At 41.8% G+C, this 15,908-nt stretch overlaps 1 protein-coding gene across 2 annotated transcripts in view; it reads right to left on the bottom strand.

The window, feature by feature from the left end:
* Positions 1-15,908, bottom strand: part of LOC147672970 (sulfotransferase 6B1-like) — a 195,422-nt gene that overhangs the window by 14,891 nt on the left and 164,623 nt on the right. The window lies entirely within an intron of this gene.

The following is a 15,908-nucleotide window of genomic DNA, read 5'->3' as shown; positions in this document are numbered from 1 at the left end:
TCCCGTTCGCCCCGGTGCCATGACTGCTAATGTATAACACACAGGTGTCTCGTTAGTCCCGGCACTGTGACTGCTAATGTATAACACACAGGTGTCCCGTTACTTCCTTATGCCGTGACTGCTAATGTATAACACACAGGTGTCCCGTTAGTCGTGGTGATGTGACTGGTAATGTATAACACACAGGCGCCCTGTTAATTCCATTGCCCACAGAAGTGATACTTTACTTATTAAATTCTTTATGGTGTATGTGTTTACATTTGTATTTTATAAAATATGTTTTTTTCCCCCAGGTCGGGTTTATTGTCTAGGTCAGCTCAAGACAAATAGCTTGTCACAGTCTCGGGCTATCAAACAGAGTTTTATCAAGATCTCCCCTCACTGAATACATGTTTGCCTTACAGATTTGGATTTTACTTCTCAGGAAGTAGAGGATTTAATTTCAAAAAGGGATTAATACACAAAATGACTTTTTCAGGCTAATTAAGCAACCTTTTTCTTTAAATAAAGCAAAACATAAAATTAAGACCAGTGATAAATCTAGCCCATTTCAACCATTTTGTCGTTTAGAGGCATTTCAAATGGAAACCATTCGCCACCGCTAAGATTGCCCCTAGGTATCCGGATGGGTGGTTTCATCAGATTCAAAAGATGTCTGTCTTTCGGTACCATTCCTCCTTCTCATTGCACATTTCTTAAGTTTCAATGGGACAGCTCCGATCACCATTTCACAGCCCGATCTCTTGACCTATCCTTGGCTCCGTGGTGTTCCACCAAACGTTTGAAACTGGTACTAAGCCTACTTACACTCACTTGGCACTTGGGCGACATCCTTTTAATTCCGCAGAACAAAATTTCTTTATTTAATCAATTACAATTCAGAATCTCATTCCTAAATTTTTTTAGCTTTGTCATCAATCTTCTTGTCCACTCTATAGAATTCCCAGGTGTATTTGTGAATTCTCAATCCTCATCCTACAACCTCCAAGTTCCAGACATGTTATCAGCAGAACAAGCATTCACCCAATTATTTGCTTCCTCACATATCTCCCTCCTCTGATAACAAGCTGGCATAGTGGATCTCTAAGCCTCATCAATACAAGTGTTTTACTGGGGTCTCTACAGTACAGAGGTCTCCAAACTTAAAACTTCAACATTTGAGAAAAGGTTTGAGTCATTCAGATCGAATCCCCTTCGATCAGGAAACAAAGGCAAAAGCTCATTGGTGGTTAGAACATCTTCAAGCATGGAATGGTAGTGATGGAGCAAGGGTTCACATATACCGAAACGTGCTTGTTTTCAGCCCTCTCCAAATAACATGTAATAAATTAACCAACATGTTTTGTTTACTAAAATTTGCATTTACACAACATTCTAGTAAGCTGGGGAAGCTTGCATATGTGCTTTTACTAACATTAACCCGAGTGTCTTAATATGGCTGACGAAAACGCGGGTACTTTACTGCGCATGCGTCCGCCACATCTACGTGGTGTGACATAATTCTGCTTTGGAGGGAATTTCTCACTTCTGCGCACTAGTGCCAGAAATGGCTGCTTTAAATCTCACATGCTAACGCTTATGCTGCTGTTTGTACTAAGCTTGTTCGTTCTCCTTAACTATTAATGCAAAGGTTAACATAAAGTAATGGGGCTAGAGTAGAAATAAGTGGTATACAGTACATTCATTTTTTTTGTATTCTAATATGTTTCTCTTTGATTTTGCTGTTAGCTCGTACTTGGGCCAGAATACTGACACATTCTCCATCTTGGACAAAGCTGCGCGTGCGCACTCTAGCTCTGAAGTTGCTGAAGCATTGAACCCCAGCCAAGAATCATCTTACCCGCGATGTCTATGAGAAAATGCCCTTCTGACCTCTGGTGGAACTGAAGCTATATAAAATGCATCAATCAGTATTGCTGGGTGGAATAAAAGTGCATGGGAAAATAAATTATGGGCGGTAACCGGAATCAACTGAAACCAATATTGGAATTACCTCATCTTAGTATGGTGTGATGACCTCTCCTCATCTTTCCAACCCATCACTGAAGGGGAACATATAGATTTGCAACATTTAGGGGCGGTACATTGCCCTCGAAATGGTATAACTAAGGTAGGTTTAGATAGAGAAATTGTCCGATTGGTCTGAGTAGCTGACCTGTGACTGACCCAACGACTGCTATAGGAGATCAAGAGCAGAGGTGCTGGCGGAGCACTCTGTCAGAAGAATCGAGGTGTTGGTGTGAAATTGTCGATTACCCAGTCGGGGAACTAATTGTCTTTCCCAAGAGAGAGTGGTGTGACACTGGCATTGCACTTAGAGGAGGTCACCTGTCCTGATCTGCACCCGTCTAGTCCCGGGGCACCTGATTGGTCGGGAGCCTGGTTCTTATTTGCCCCAGCCCGTGGCTAGTATTGGTCATTTACCCATTCTAGGTAAATATAATCCATGTGGTATGTTCTTATGCTATTTCCCTTTCTCACCCTTCCCAGGTACCGATGTTTAGAGGTGTTACTGTGATTTCTTACAAACTTTATGTCCTATTGATTATATTCTTACTTGTAAAATTTATGGTAATGGTATTGTGGCCTTTTTCCGTTTGACTCAGAAATTCTTTCATAGATAAAGATTTTAAAACTTTCCCTGAGTCTGTGGTTATTATAGAAAAGGTAAATGTGTTTAAATATTACCTGTTTATACTAACTCCCTCCTCGATCCCTAGGACTTATAGCATAGGTGACAAGGATTGGTAAGTCATGGTTTACAGGTATGAGTCCTAAACGGACCTCTAGGCACTGATAGGCGATTGATTAAATATTAGTTAGGCAGGACTGCTAGTTCAAAGTGTGAATATTTTATGGGCCTAGGTGAGTGTGGTAAAATTGAGCTAGTAGGCCCTGCGCGCTCTATCAGAAGGTCAAAGTTTAATTCTTCACCAAATCTACGATTAGAGTCAGATGAAAGTTCGTCAAGGTGGGGTGCGAGATTCGGCCAATACTCATCTGGAGGTGACTGGTCTTAGTGGGAGCTCTCAATGGACAAAAATTATTTAGAATAGCTTGAGGGCTCCATGTGATCCAATCATTCACAAAAAATGAGTTTGCTCTTTCATCCTTCTCAGAATGGACTATCTGACAGCTGTCCATTATATCAACCACCTCGGGGCACCCGGTCCAAACTAGTAGTGAACCTAGCAAAGCAATTCTGGGAGTTTTGTCTCCTCTGTCACTCGTCTGTTACGGCAGAAATATCTCGGGTCAAACGTACTCAGTGGCAGATTAGTGTTCCTGTTAGACCTGGCACCATTGGCCTGGGTCTCCCTTTCATTTTTGCTGTTGCCTCATGTGTTTTTGCTGGTGTTAGATGCTTTGGGCACTGTGCCACTGCTGTCCAGTGCCACAGTGCAAGTGCTCCCTATTGTAAATTGATATATGGATTAGTGATTCCATGTTTGGCTATGTTGGTTTACTTGTCAGACCCTAGTTTAGTGCACTGAGTGTGCCAGGGTGTGTAATCCAAATGCTGCTGGTGGGCCTGCAGCACTGGTTGTGCCACCCACAGAAGCAGCCTTGTAAAATGTGTCTAAGGTCTGCCATTACAGAGCCTGTGTGCAGTCTGCTACTATCATGCTGACTGCGCAAGTGCACCCACTTGCCAGTCCCTAAACCTTTCCTTTTCTTCATATCAGTCACTCCTATGGTACGCCCAAGGGCAGGGTGCATTGTAAGTATAAGGTAGGACAAGCCCTGATGTGTGTGGCATGTCCTAATATTGAATTACAGCCATTTTCATTATTCACTATTGCAAGGCTACCTGTTCCCCATAGGCCAGAATGGTCTGTTAGAATTGTTTCATTTTATAATCCTAACAGGCTCAGATAACATGGTAGAAATTCGAGTCTAGTATGCCTGAACTCAGAATAACAAAATACATCTTTTAGGAAAATGTTTTTTAATATTCTGCTTTTGCAAATACCACTTTTAGAAAGTAGGTATTTGCTTGTCTGACCATTCAAACCTGCCTCTGCTAGGTTGTGTATTCCTATGTCTGGTTCTGTGAGTGACAGGGCTGGGGAATTCCGGGAGACAGGCTGAGTCACCCAGTGGTGAATAGAGAGATCTGCATCTAGATGGGAGGGAGAAGTGCACCCGAACTCTGAATAGGGCTGTGCCTGCCTTCCACAATGCAGACTCCACCCCCTGGGGAGCGGCTGATGTCTCTGCCCTGCACACTGAAAGAAGAGAAGGAGTCCTGTAAACAAAGTGCTCCAGTACTGTACTTGCCTTCCACAATGCTGGCTCCACCTCCTGTGGGGCGTCTGATGTGCCTGCACTGTGAAAGTAAAGGAGAAATCTGATAAACAGAGTGCTTCAGAACCTGTTTGGAATGGGCAAAGGCCCCTATCCCCTCAGAGAACAAAGGATTTTGGGGTATAAATATTGGGACTCTGCTCCCAAGAAATTAGATCACTTTTGGACTACAATAAGAAACCTTTACTGAGGAGAGGATCCTGAAGTAACTGAGGAGAGACTATTCCCAAGCTGAAGCGCTGCTTGGGGGATTGGCCTACAGTCGTTGCCTTACTGCCAAAGGAAGGAGAAAGGAACTTTGTGTACTTTGCTTTCAAATAGTGAAGGATCTCCAAGGGCTTGGAAAGATCTTGCCTCCTGCTGAAGTCTTAGGGACAACAGACTTCACCGCCTAACTGCCCGGAGTTCTTGTGGAAGTGCCTGCTGCTGTTTTGGGCCTTCTAAGGAACTGCGTATCGCAAGGAGCTGGAAGCGCGACTCAACGAGAAGAAGCGTGTAGACGTCGCTGTGCCTGCCGTCGCAACTCCGGAGAAAGGAGGGTGTCGCCGCTGGAACTGTCGCATTGCACCGCATCGGAGAGAAGCGTGCCGCAACAAAGAGGACGCGTGTCACCATCGCTGCTGCTGCCGTCGCAACTCCGAAGAAGGAGGGTGTCGCCGCTGGAGCTGTCGCACTGCACCGCATCAGGAGAAGAATCTCGCAACGAGGTCGGAGCGTGTCGCAGACGCTGTGCCTGCCGTCGCAACTCCGAAGGAGGGTGTCGCCGCTGGAACTGTCGCATTGCACCGCATCAACCAAGAGCACCTCGCATCCCCGAGAAGCGCGTCGCTGTCAGAGCTGCTGCCATCGCATGTTGAATGTCGCTGCTGTAGTTGTTGCATTGAGCGGAAGCTTCACGAATTGTGGGAGAAGAGCGTCACTGCTGGAGCTGCTGCCGTCGCATCGTAGATGTTGCCTCTGTAGTCCACGCATCAGACCGAGAACTTCTCGCATCCCCAAGAAGCGCGCAGCTTCTGGAATATCTTCACGTCTTTATTTCTTTGTATCTGAACTTTGCCCCATTTCCCATTGCTACGACATTGCTTGTCGTGGAAGCGCAACGCAACTTAAGGTACATTGACGCAGAGTGTCGCATCTAAGAAATTAACTGAACTAAGCTTAAAATCTACCATCTTAAAGTAATCATAGTGTGTATTTTTGTCGTTTATGTTCTTGTGGTAACTCTATATAAAGTCTTATTATTTTTTATATAAAACCTGTGTGGTGTCCATTAGCAGGTTGTCACTGGGTTACTGTATGTGGTCACAAGTGCTTAACTTACAACGCCTCTGAAATAAGCCTTGACTGCTCGGGCCACACAGCCTAAAAGGTGAGAAAGGGTTATTTTAGGAGTGTAAGTCCCATTGTCCTGACTAGAGGAGAGGGTCCCTACTTGTCACAAGTACCTACCTGTGCCAACTAGAGACCCCCAAATCTAACAGTTTCCATCACTTCAGAGATTACAGCGATTGTTAGCTAGAAGTTCCAGTTTTCTTTTGCATTCAGGAAGTATTGGGTCCCTTTCCAATAGATTTCTTTGCCTCTTGACTGAACAATCAACTTCCCCATTTTTACAGCTGGAGACCAGAGCCATTAGCCACGGACACCTTTATCTAAATGTGGAGCCAGCCATGCCTTTACGAAGTTTCTCTTTTTCTTATGATCCTCTGATGTCTGTCAAAAATAAGAATTGTCTTCAATGATCATAATTACTCCATTCTGATTGTCCCAGATCTGGAATGTGGATGTTCTTCAAATGTCTGTGGATATCCCAATTTTTCCGCTCAATTGTCTGTATCTTCTCTAAAATCCACTTTGACATGATCTCGTCTGTCAATCTTCCGCTGGAATGGAAGTTTACTGCAGTCAGCTAATTGGTCCTCTGTTTCTACTTTAAACACATTCTATTGTAACCCCATTTCTAATGCTGCTCTTAAGTTGTTAAGAAGCTTCAAATTAGCAGAATAGGAACCTCCATTTTTTTAGATAAAAACAGGATTTTCCAAGAGCTATTGCTGAAGAGTCCTCATTTTATTAAACACATGGAGATGAGAATCCTCGGATGACTGACATAATATCGATTACAAAAATATAGAATTACCAAAATATTGAGGAAAAAATATAGAATGCAAAAATATCTAATTCCTATCTCCAAACAGGTAAGTACAAAAATGTTGAATCAAAAATATCGTTGTAAAAAATATAGTCAAAATATCGATTTTTTTTTAATGTCTTAAAAGTAATTGAAAATTAATGAAATAATAAATATAATTAACTGAAACATACTTAAAATACTTAAATAACCTTAAAATTAATAAATAATTAATGTAAGAATAAAAAAATAAACATACAATTTGATTTTTTAATACATATATATAAATATATATATATATGAATGTAATATTAATAAAAAATATACAATATTTTTACCGTAGGATAACGGGAGGGTAAAATTTACTATTACCACTCCAGTGAGTGCAACAGTAGAGAAAGCGTTGGATAGCGTAGGGGTAAAAATTACTATTCCCACTCCAGTGAGTGCAACAGTAGGGAAAGCGTTGGATAGCTTAGGGGTAAAAATTACTATTCCCACTCCAGTGAGTGCAACAGTAGGGAAAGCGTTAGATAGCATAGGGGTAAAAATTACTATTCCCACTCCAGTGAGTGCAACAGTAGGGAAAGCGTTGGATAGCGTAGGGTTAAAAATTACTATTCCCACTCCAGTGAGTGCAACAGTAGGGAAAGCTTTGGATAGGGTAAGGGTAAAAATTACTATTCCCAATCCAGTGAGTGCAACAGTAGGGAAAGCGTTGGATAGCGTAGGGCTAAAAATTACTATTCCCACTCCAGTGAGTGCAACAGTAGGGAAAGCGTTGGATAGCGTAGGGGTAAAAATTACTATTCCCACTCCAGTAAGTGCAACAGTAGGGAAAGCATTGGATAGCAGGAGGGTAAAAATTACTATTCTCACTCTAGAGAGTGCAACAGTAGGGAAAGCGTTGGATAGCGTAGGAGTAAAAATTACTATTCCCACTCCAGAGAGTGTAACAGTAGGGAAAGTGTTGGATAGCGAAGGGGTAAAAATTACTATTCCCACTCCGGTAAGTGCAACAGTAGGGAAAGCATTGGATAGCAGGAGGGTAAAAATTACTATTCCCACTCTAGAGAGTGCAACAGTAGGGAAAGCGTTGGATAGCGTGGGAGTAAAAATTACTATTCCCACTCCAGAGAGTGTAACAGTAGGGAAAGTGTTGGATAGCGTAGGAGTAAAAATTACTATTCCCACTCCAGTGAGTTTAACAGTAGGGAAAGTATTGATTTAATATCTTATTAAAAATAAATTAAATAGCAATAGCAATAAAATATGAATTACAATTAATTACCAATTTAATAGTATGTAATAATTAGTTAATTAGAAATACAAATAAATATTAGTTATTAAAAATCAATTACCTATTCATAATTAATTAACAACTAATTAATTTCCAATAACAAAAACGAATTATTAATGAAAAAATAATACCAATTAATAATTAATTAACATTAAATTAATTATCAATACACAAAAAGCATTTTTAATATGTAATTATTACAATTACATTACTTCCCAGCATATTCCCCTATAAACCCACAACCTGCTATGGAAAATAAATTAATACAATTATCATAATTATCAAATAATCAATTAATAAAAATAAATTACCAATTAAAAATGTATTAACAATAAATTAAAAATCTATACCAATAAATAAATAAAAAATATTTACTTAATTACAATTAAATTACTTCCCACCCTATTCCCCTATAAACCCACAACCTGATATGGAAAATAAATTAATACAATTAACATAATTATCAATTTATCAATTAATAAAAATTAATTACCAATTAAAAATTATTTAACAATAATTCAAAATGATTACCAATAAATAAATACAAATATTTAATGAATTACAATTAAATTACTTCCCACCCTATTCCCCTATAAACCCACAACCCGCTACAGAACTAAAAAGCAAAATTAAATTAAAAATAATTATTAATTGCTAAAAATGTATATTTGATTTAATATAATTAAATTACTTCCCACCCTATTCCCTTATAAACCCACAACCCGCTACAGAATTAAATTACGCTAAAATTAAATAACATAAAATTCATTACTTAAAAAAAATTAAACATACATTACAAGAATAAAATACACTTTTCACACATACACTAACATACAAAACACCTAAAAAAATCGATATTATTAAAAATTCGATATATTTTAATGCCTATATTATATACTTCGATATTTTGACTTCAATATACTTCCCACCCTATTCCCCTATAAACCCACAACGTGCTATGGAAAATAAATAAATACAATTAACATTATTATCAATTAATCAATTAATAAAAATTAATTACCAATTAAAAATTATTTAACAATAATTCAAAATGAATACCAATAAATAAATAAAAATATTTAATGAATTACAATTAAATTACTTGTCACCCTATTCCCCTATAAACCCACAACCCTCTACAGAACTAAAAAGCAAAATTAAATTAAAAATAATTATTAATTGCTAAAAATGTATATTTAATATAATTAAATTACTTCCCACCCTATTCCCTTATAAACCCACAACCCGCTACAGAATTAAATTACGCTAAAATTAAATAACATAAAATTCATTACTTAAAAAAAATTAAACATACATTACAAAAATAAATACACTTTTCACACATACACTAACATAGAAAACACCTAAACAAATTCGATATTATTAAAAATTCGATATATTTTAATGCCTATATTATATACTTCGATATTTTGACAATCGATATTCCTTACCTTCAATTCGATATTTTTAACCACTATATTGTGTCCATTCGATATTTTGACCATTCTATATTTTTAATTCGATATTATGTCCATTCTATATTTTTACTTCAATATTATGTCTTGTTACCGATGAGTATTATCTAATTGCTTTGAGATGATTTTTTCTGAGCCCTTCCTTCTTTACATTGTGTCTAGTTGCATGTTTCTTTCCTGTTCCTAAATGTACATTTGTCCAACCAAACCGCTAACGACAAAGATTTCATCAGAGAGTGGATGCCTCCTCTCTGGTGATGTTCATCTGAGTCTACTTTCATCTGTTCCTGCTCTTAGAAATGTTGGATTAACTCTTTCATCAGCAAGAAAGGTGCCATGGAGGCCACAAGAGGTCTTTTTTATACCAGGACTAAGGAGACACCTGTGTGTTATGCATTAGAGGTCATAGCACGAGGGAGTTCTGGGAACTGTAGTTTTATTTCTTTATTCATTGTATGTTTATCTGGTGCTATGTTAATAAATGACAAGGAAGAAGGTATAATACTCGCCTCCGTCTCTTTATTAAAATTATGAATTATGACTTTGCAGCAATAGCTTTTGGAAAATCCCGATTATCCTTTCATGAGTTAGGTAAAAACATTTTGGTTGCTTTTGGTTCCTTAAAAAAATAATCAGTGTAATTCAGTAGAGTTTACCAGCAGGTTTTGATTGACGGCCGGATTTGCGTTTTGTTTGTTTCTGTTGAGGTACAGAGACAGAGCCAGAAGTTGCATTTTTAAAAAAATTAGAGTTTATTAATTGAACAATATTTGCCTCTTTGGGTCAGATTGATATGTGGTAACCTGCAAAGTGAAAAGTATTATACAATGAGACAGGTGGACTTGTTAAGTTATCAAACCAGAAAACACCTTTGTAAAATACAAAGAGAAACACCCTGGGATATTGACAGTTTTAAACCTTATAACTGAACCCAGAACAAAACCCCATCATGACTTGAAAAGTAACTTAGAGAGTTACAGGTCACTTCAGTAGAGATACAGAATGCTACACAGTGAGGAAGAGAATGTTTGGTGCTTCCTGTTGTTGATGTTTACATCTAAGAGGTGGTGTATACTTATTTCTGTGACCCACCCCTGCACCAAAGGCTTTTGCTGCAAAGTCAATCTTCCACCCTTCTCCCCCGGCTTTACTTGGTGAACAGGACCCAAAGGCCATGTTTGTAATACTTGCAAAAGAAAGAACTTGTAATTTGATCCTTTTCATGCGCAGGACCTCAAGAGGTAAGTCGAGATATAATGAACAAGCATTGGTAAATGCATTAGATTTCGCCTATGGGATTAATAATAAGAGGTGTGGGAGCAATGAAGGTTGAAAACTGTCTGAGTGCAGGGTGAAAGTGATTGATGTGTGTTCAGTGCAGAATATGAATTGTGTGAGAGTCCAGGGTGAGGGTTGTTACCCCGGGTTGTACGTGGGAATGTTTTTATTCTTTAGCATCAACTAATGCAGTGCCAATAGACAATAAGAGAAAGTAAACAAAATGCAGCCATCTAACAAAGCCAACAAAATGCAGTGTGCCTCAAAAACGAAGAAACCATACAGCTCTGAAAAACGTTCGCAATGCGTGCTGAAACGATAAAATTATATTTAAGCAATGTGTGTTGAAACAAAAGCAAGAAAAAAGCATTAACGATACCATTAGTTAAAAAATCTAGTCATTGCGACCCAAACATAATTAATAATAATACAGTTCTCAAAAACATTGACACTGTGTGGTGAGCAGGGCCGGACTGGTAACTGAAAGCAGCTCTGGCAAAATTTGTCAGACTAGCCCCGCAGGGTGCGTAGTGAGTGAGTGAAGCAAGTGAGCCCGACCACTACTAGTAGGGGTTTGGGGGGGTTCCTCCCCCCAAGAAAACTTTGGAAAAAGAGACCAACATGATGCATTTTACAACACATTTTCCATTATATATTTAATTGCATTAACTTTCAAAGCACAGTAAGTAGTAATTGGTGACCTTAAAGAGCACCAGGTTACCCAGTCATGCGTACCCATAGACATTCTTACAGAGAACTTCAAAAATAGACACAAAGTATAAGTCAAACGCCTGGTGGCAGCCCTGTGGTGCTGAGCAGCCACTTTTAAAAATGAAGAGGAAAAAGATACAAACTCAAGCACCGTTCTCAGTTTCTTCAGTGGGGGAGCATTTATATTTGTTTATCCTGGTCTGCTATGCTTCGTCGATATGATATGATATATATGTATATATGTGTAGGCACACCGGCTAATACAGACTCATCATCATGGCTCCTGTAACTTGTTTATTTGAACAAGCACCATGAGGGGTGAAGATGGTGGAGGGATATTATGCAGGGGTGAAGACTGGACTGGAGATGCCACTGAGGTTCAAAGACTTCCGGGGGCAGAGACAGCACAAGCAGGGAAGTCCTGCATAGCTGGCGACGGAGAAACTTTCTCTTTTCCCCTGAAGGAAGTAATTTCCAAGAACTTAAAGGCAGTACTGGCCTCAATAGAAAGAGGGTGGAGAACTGAACCACCTCTCTGCTACACAAATCGTGTGGGTACAATTTTTAATTTCCATCTCGGTCCTGAAGAAAGCCCCATAGACCAGGCTGGGCACAGTGGGGCTGAAACAAGTTTCCCAACCGGTATGTATAGAGGATCTAGTAACGCGATCCAAATCTACACAAAAATCTTTTAATATCTCTTGAATCATCGTTTTTTTAAATAAAGACGTTTTGTTTGTGATGATCCAAGGATTTTTAAATTCACTATTCTTTTTTGAGAGCACTATTTCTGGACACTGCTACACAGCCAGTGGTTACCTCTGGGTGGAGGTTGCATACAACTAGAAGAACCCTATGATGATGCACCCATGCTACGTAAATTGGTAGAGAATCAAGATATACCACCACAACGCTTACGTGCGTGTATGAGGGTTTTTTAAGAAAGTCACCAAAAATCCCGGGTGCTGTAGTTTCAAGTGATCCATTCTCCGCTTGATTTCTGGTTCAAAGAGTGTGCCTGGCGCGCATGGATATTTCGAGGAACACTCCAAAATGAGATTAAGCACCCAGGTAGAAGGGCCACTGCGGTGCCATACCTGGGTAAGCAGGGCGCGTGTAGGAGTGTCTACTCACACGAACTGGTAGTTAACTAACATAAGTACAAAGCGGACGTGGATAGCTGCCAAAAGAGGACTGCCCTTGTTTGCAAAGAGAGTGAAAAGTGCAAGTGGCGCCTTTTTGTAAGTCAGGCTGGATATATCAGTGAGGTGCTGTGCAGGTCACAAGTTAGATTACTAGCTAGGCTGACTCAGTCTTGAATCTTTCTAACCTGTTAGTGCTGTGAAAAGGCTAGGGGGGGCATTTAAGAAACAAATCAGAAAGGTGCTAGGTTGGGCTCAGGCATGGCTTGCCTCACAGGCTTAGCTGTGGGGACTAGTTCTTATTTTCCATCGTTAGAATTTCTTTATTTATTATTTATTTTCGGATTTGTAATGTGAACAGCTGCCCCAGTGACGGGGCGTCCCAGCGCCACCACAGACTCCTCAGCAGAAACCAAAAGGGTAAAGATTACACAGGGAAGAGCCAGGTCATTATTGCTTTTCAAAAAGCAAAGTGGCTTTGAATGGCTCTAATGGATACAGGGAGCGAATTCCAAAGTTGCGCAGCCAAGCTGCGGAAAGAACGACCACCCGCTCTGGCTTTCCAGACACGAGGGGTGCAGACCAGCGCTAAATCCGCTGATCTCAGGGAGCACCGTGGCACATAGAGCCAAAGCAAGAAAAAAAAGGGGGAAAGGGAAAACAAGCATAAAGAGGAAGCTAGGAAAACATTGACAGAGAGAGAAATCTGTGATGAAAAAGAACCTTTGAGAGTTAGCTAAAGAGACAGGAAGTGTACGTGGCAAAAGAAAGAATCATTAGGTGAAATCAAGACTAAGTTGCCCTTGGTATTTGGCAACCATGGCATTGAACAACAGGACACTCATAAGAAAGTTTTTTGAGCCTTAAATGTATTACAAATTATGAGACTGTTGGCTCATTTTTCTAAATATAACAGTGTAATATCAAATCCCAATCAATTGCACAGTATATAGCATCGATTCATGTCTAAGCAGCAGATAACTCCGCAACCATAATGATACTAGTCGTACAATTTGTTGTGACTAAGACCCTGTGTGCTTAGTGTGAGACAGCATCAAATATTTGTAAACTCCTTGCTTTTATTATCACATTACAGGCAAGTTTTAATGAAAGGCTTTCATCACTGTCAGGAATAAAGTTAAAAGGCATTTAAACCAAATTCAACACTGCCCAATGCTGAACGAAAAATCAATCATACTAGTGACACCTCCAAGATGCTAAAATGAAGGTTAAATGCCCTGTTGAGTTGCTGTCATGGAGAGACGTGAAGCCAGCCCCTCTCAGTACTGTGTCGGTAGTGAGGTGTGCTTGCCCATTTGTTGAATAAATAATGTTGAGTCTAAAATGTTGTTAAATGAATGGCCGTTCCATTAGCAACATAACTAAATCTCTGGGGATCATCACAGACAGAAATCTGCCCCTTCAAGAGCACATAAACTACTCATAACAACTTGCTATGTATCACCTCAGACTGCTGGAAAGATACAAACCTGTCATCCCTCCACCAGACTTCAAAAATGAAACCAAGGCTATGGTCTTATCTAGACTTGACTATGGCAATGCTCCGTTGACCGTTGCCGGAAAATCACGCCTAACACCAATGAAGGCCATCCTAAATGCGGCAGCTAGGCTAGTATCCGGAGCAAAGTGATTCAGACACATTACACCTGTTCTCCTCACTCCCAAGTGGCTCGCAATAGAAGCAAGGTGCCTCCCTTGAGGTAGATTGCACAACTCAAAGCCCTGCACTTCAGCACCCCAAAATACCAAGTCACAAAAAACTCACTGTCTAGAGGCAACCACATCCTACTCAGTGCTGATTGGCTACTCCTAGAAGCTCATAGAATGAAGAAACAAAAAACCTCCTTCTCGGGCAGTACATCTAAAATTGGGATCTAATTACTACCAGCCGTCTTGGGGAGGAAAGTCAAATCTCTTCTCACTATCAATCAATCAATCTAGAGTATTTGTAAAGCATGCTACTCACCCGCTAGGGTCTCAAGGTGCTGGGGGGGGGGGGGTGGGGGCAGGGGGGGGCTGCTACTGCTCGAAAAGGCAGGTCTTGAGTTGCTTCCTGAAGGAGAGATGGTCCTGGGTGAGTCGTAGGTGGGTGGGGGGGGTGTTCCAGGTCTTGGCCGCCAGGTAGGTGAAGGATCTTCCTCCGGTGGTGGTTCTGCGGATCCGTGGGACGGTGGTGAGGGCGAGGCTGGCAGAGCGGAGCTGGCGGTTGGCGTGTAGAACGTGAGGCGGTTGTTAAGGTATACGGGGCCCAAGTCGTGGAGAGCCTTGTGTGCGTGGGTGAGCAGTCTGAACATGATCCTTTTGCTGACGGGAGCCAGTGCAGGTCCCTCAGGTGGGCGGAGATGTGGCTGTGTTGGGGGATGTCCAAGACGAGTCGTGCTGAGGCGTTCTGGATGCGCTGGAGTCTTTTCTGTAGTTTGGCGGTGGTCCAAGCGTAGAGGGCGATCCCGTAGTCCAGATGGCTGATGACGAGGGCCTGGGTGACCGTTTTCCTGGTTCCAGTGGGGATCCAGCGGAAGATCTTACGGAGCATGCGGAGTGTGTTGTAGCAGGGGGAGGTAACGGCCTTAACTTGCCTGGCCATCGTGAGGGAGGAGTCAAGGATGAAGCCTAGGTTGCGTGCGCGGTCCGTGGGCTTGGGTGGGGGGCCCAGAGCAGGGGGCCACCAGCAGTCGTCCCAGGCGGAGATGGATGGGCCGAGGATGAGGACTTCCGTCTTGTCTGAGTTCAGTTTCAGGCAGCTGAGCTTCATCCAGTCTGCGATGTCTTTCATTCCGTCCTGGAAGCTGGCTCTGGCGGAGGTGGGGTCGTTGGTGAGGGAGAGGATCAGTTGGGTATCGTCGGCGTAGGAGATGATGTTGAGGTTGTGCTTGCGTGCGATGGCTTTGAGGGGGCTTATGTAGACGTTGAAGAGGGTGGGGCTGAGCGAGGAGCCTTGAGGTATGCCGCAGATGATCTTGGTGGCTTCTGCGAGGAAGGGCGAGAGACGGACTCTTTGGGTTCTGTCAGAGAGGAAGGAGGTGATCCATTCCAGGGCCTTTCCTTGAATCCCGGTGTGGCGGAGGCGGGTTGTCAGGGTGCGGAGGCAGACCGTGTCGAATGCAGGCGAAAGGTCGAGCAGGATGAGGGTGGCGGTTTCTCCGTTGTCCAGCAGGGTCTGGATGTCGTCGGTGGCCACGATGAGGGCGGTCTCGGTGCTGTGGTTCGCTTGGAATCCAGACTGCGATGGGTCGAGGGAGCCGTTCGTCTCCAGGAAGGCTGTCAGCTGTTTGTTGACGGTTTTCTCGATGACTTTTGCAGGGAAGGGGAAGAGCGAGATGGGACGGAAGTTCTTGAGGTCTGAGGGGTCTGCGGTGGGTTTCTTCAGGAGGGCGCTGATCTCTGCGTGCTTCCAGCTCTCCGGGAAGGTGGCGGATATGAAGGAGTTGTTGATGATATCCCGAAGTATGGGTGCGATGATGGAGTCGGCTTGTTGAAGATGTGGTGTGGGCAGGGATCGGCTGGGGAACCCGAGTGGATGGTGTTCATCATGTGGGTGGTAT

Source organism: Lissotriton vulgaris (genome assembly GCF_964263255.1).
Source record: "Lissotriton vulgaris chromosome 7 unlocalized genomic scaffold, aLisVul1.2 SUPER_7_unloc_1, whole genome shotgun sequence".
NCBI lineage: Eukaryota > Metazoa > Chordata > Amphibia > Caudata > Salamandridae > Lissotriton > Lissotriton vulgaris.
This window is presented reverse-complemented; position numbering and strand designations above follow the sequence as displayed.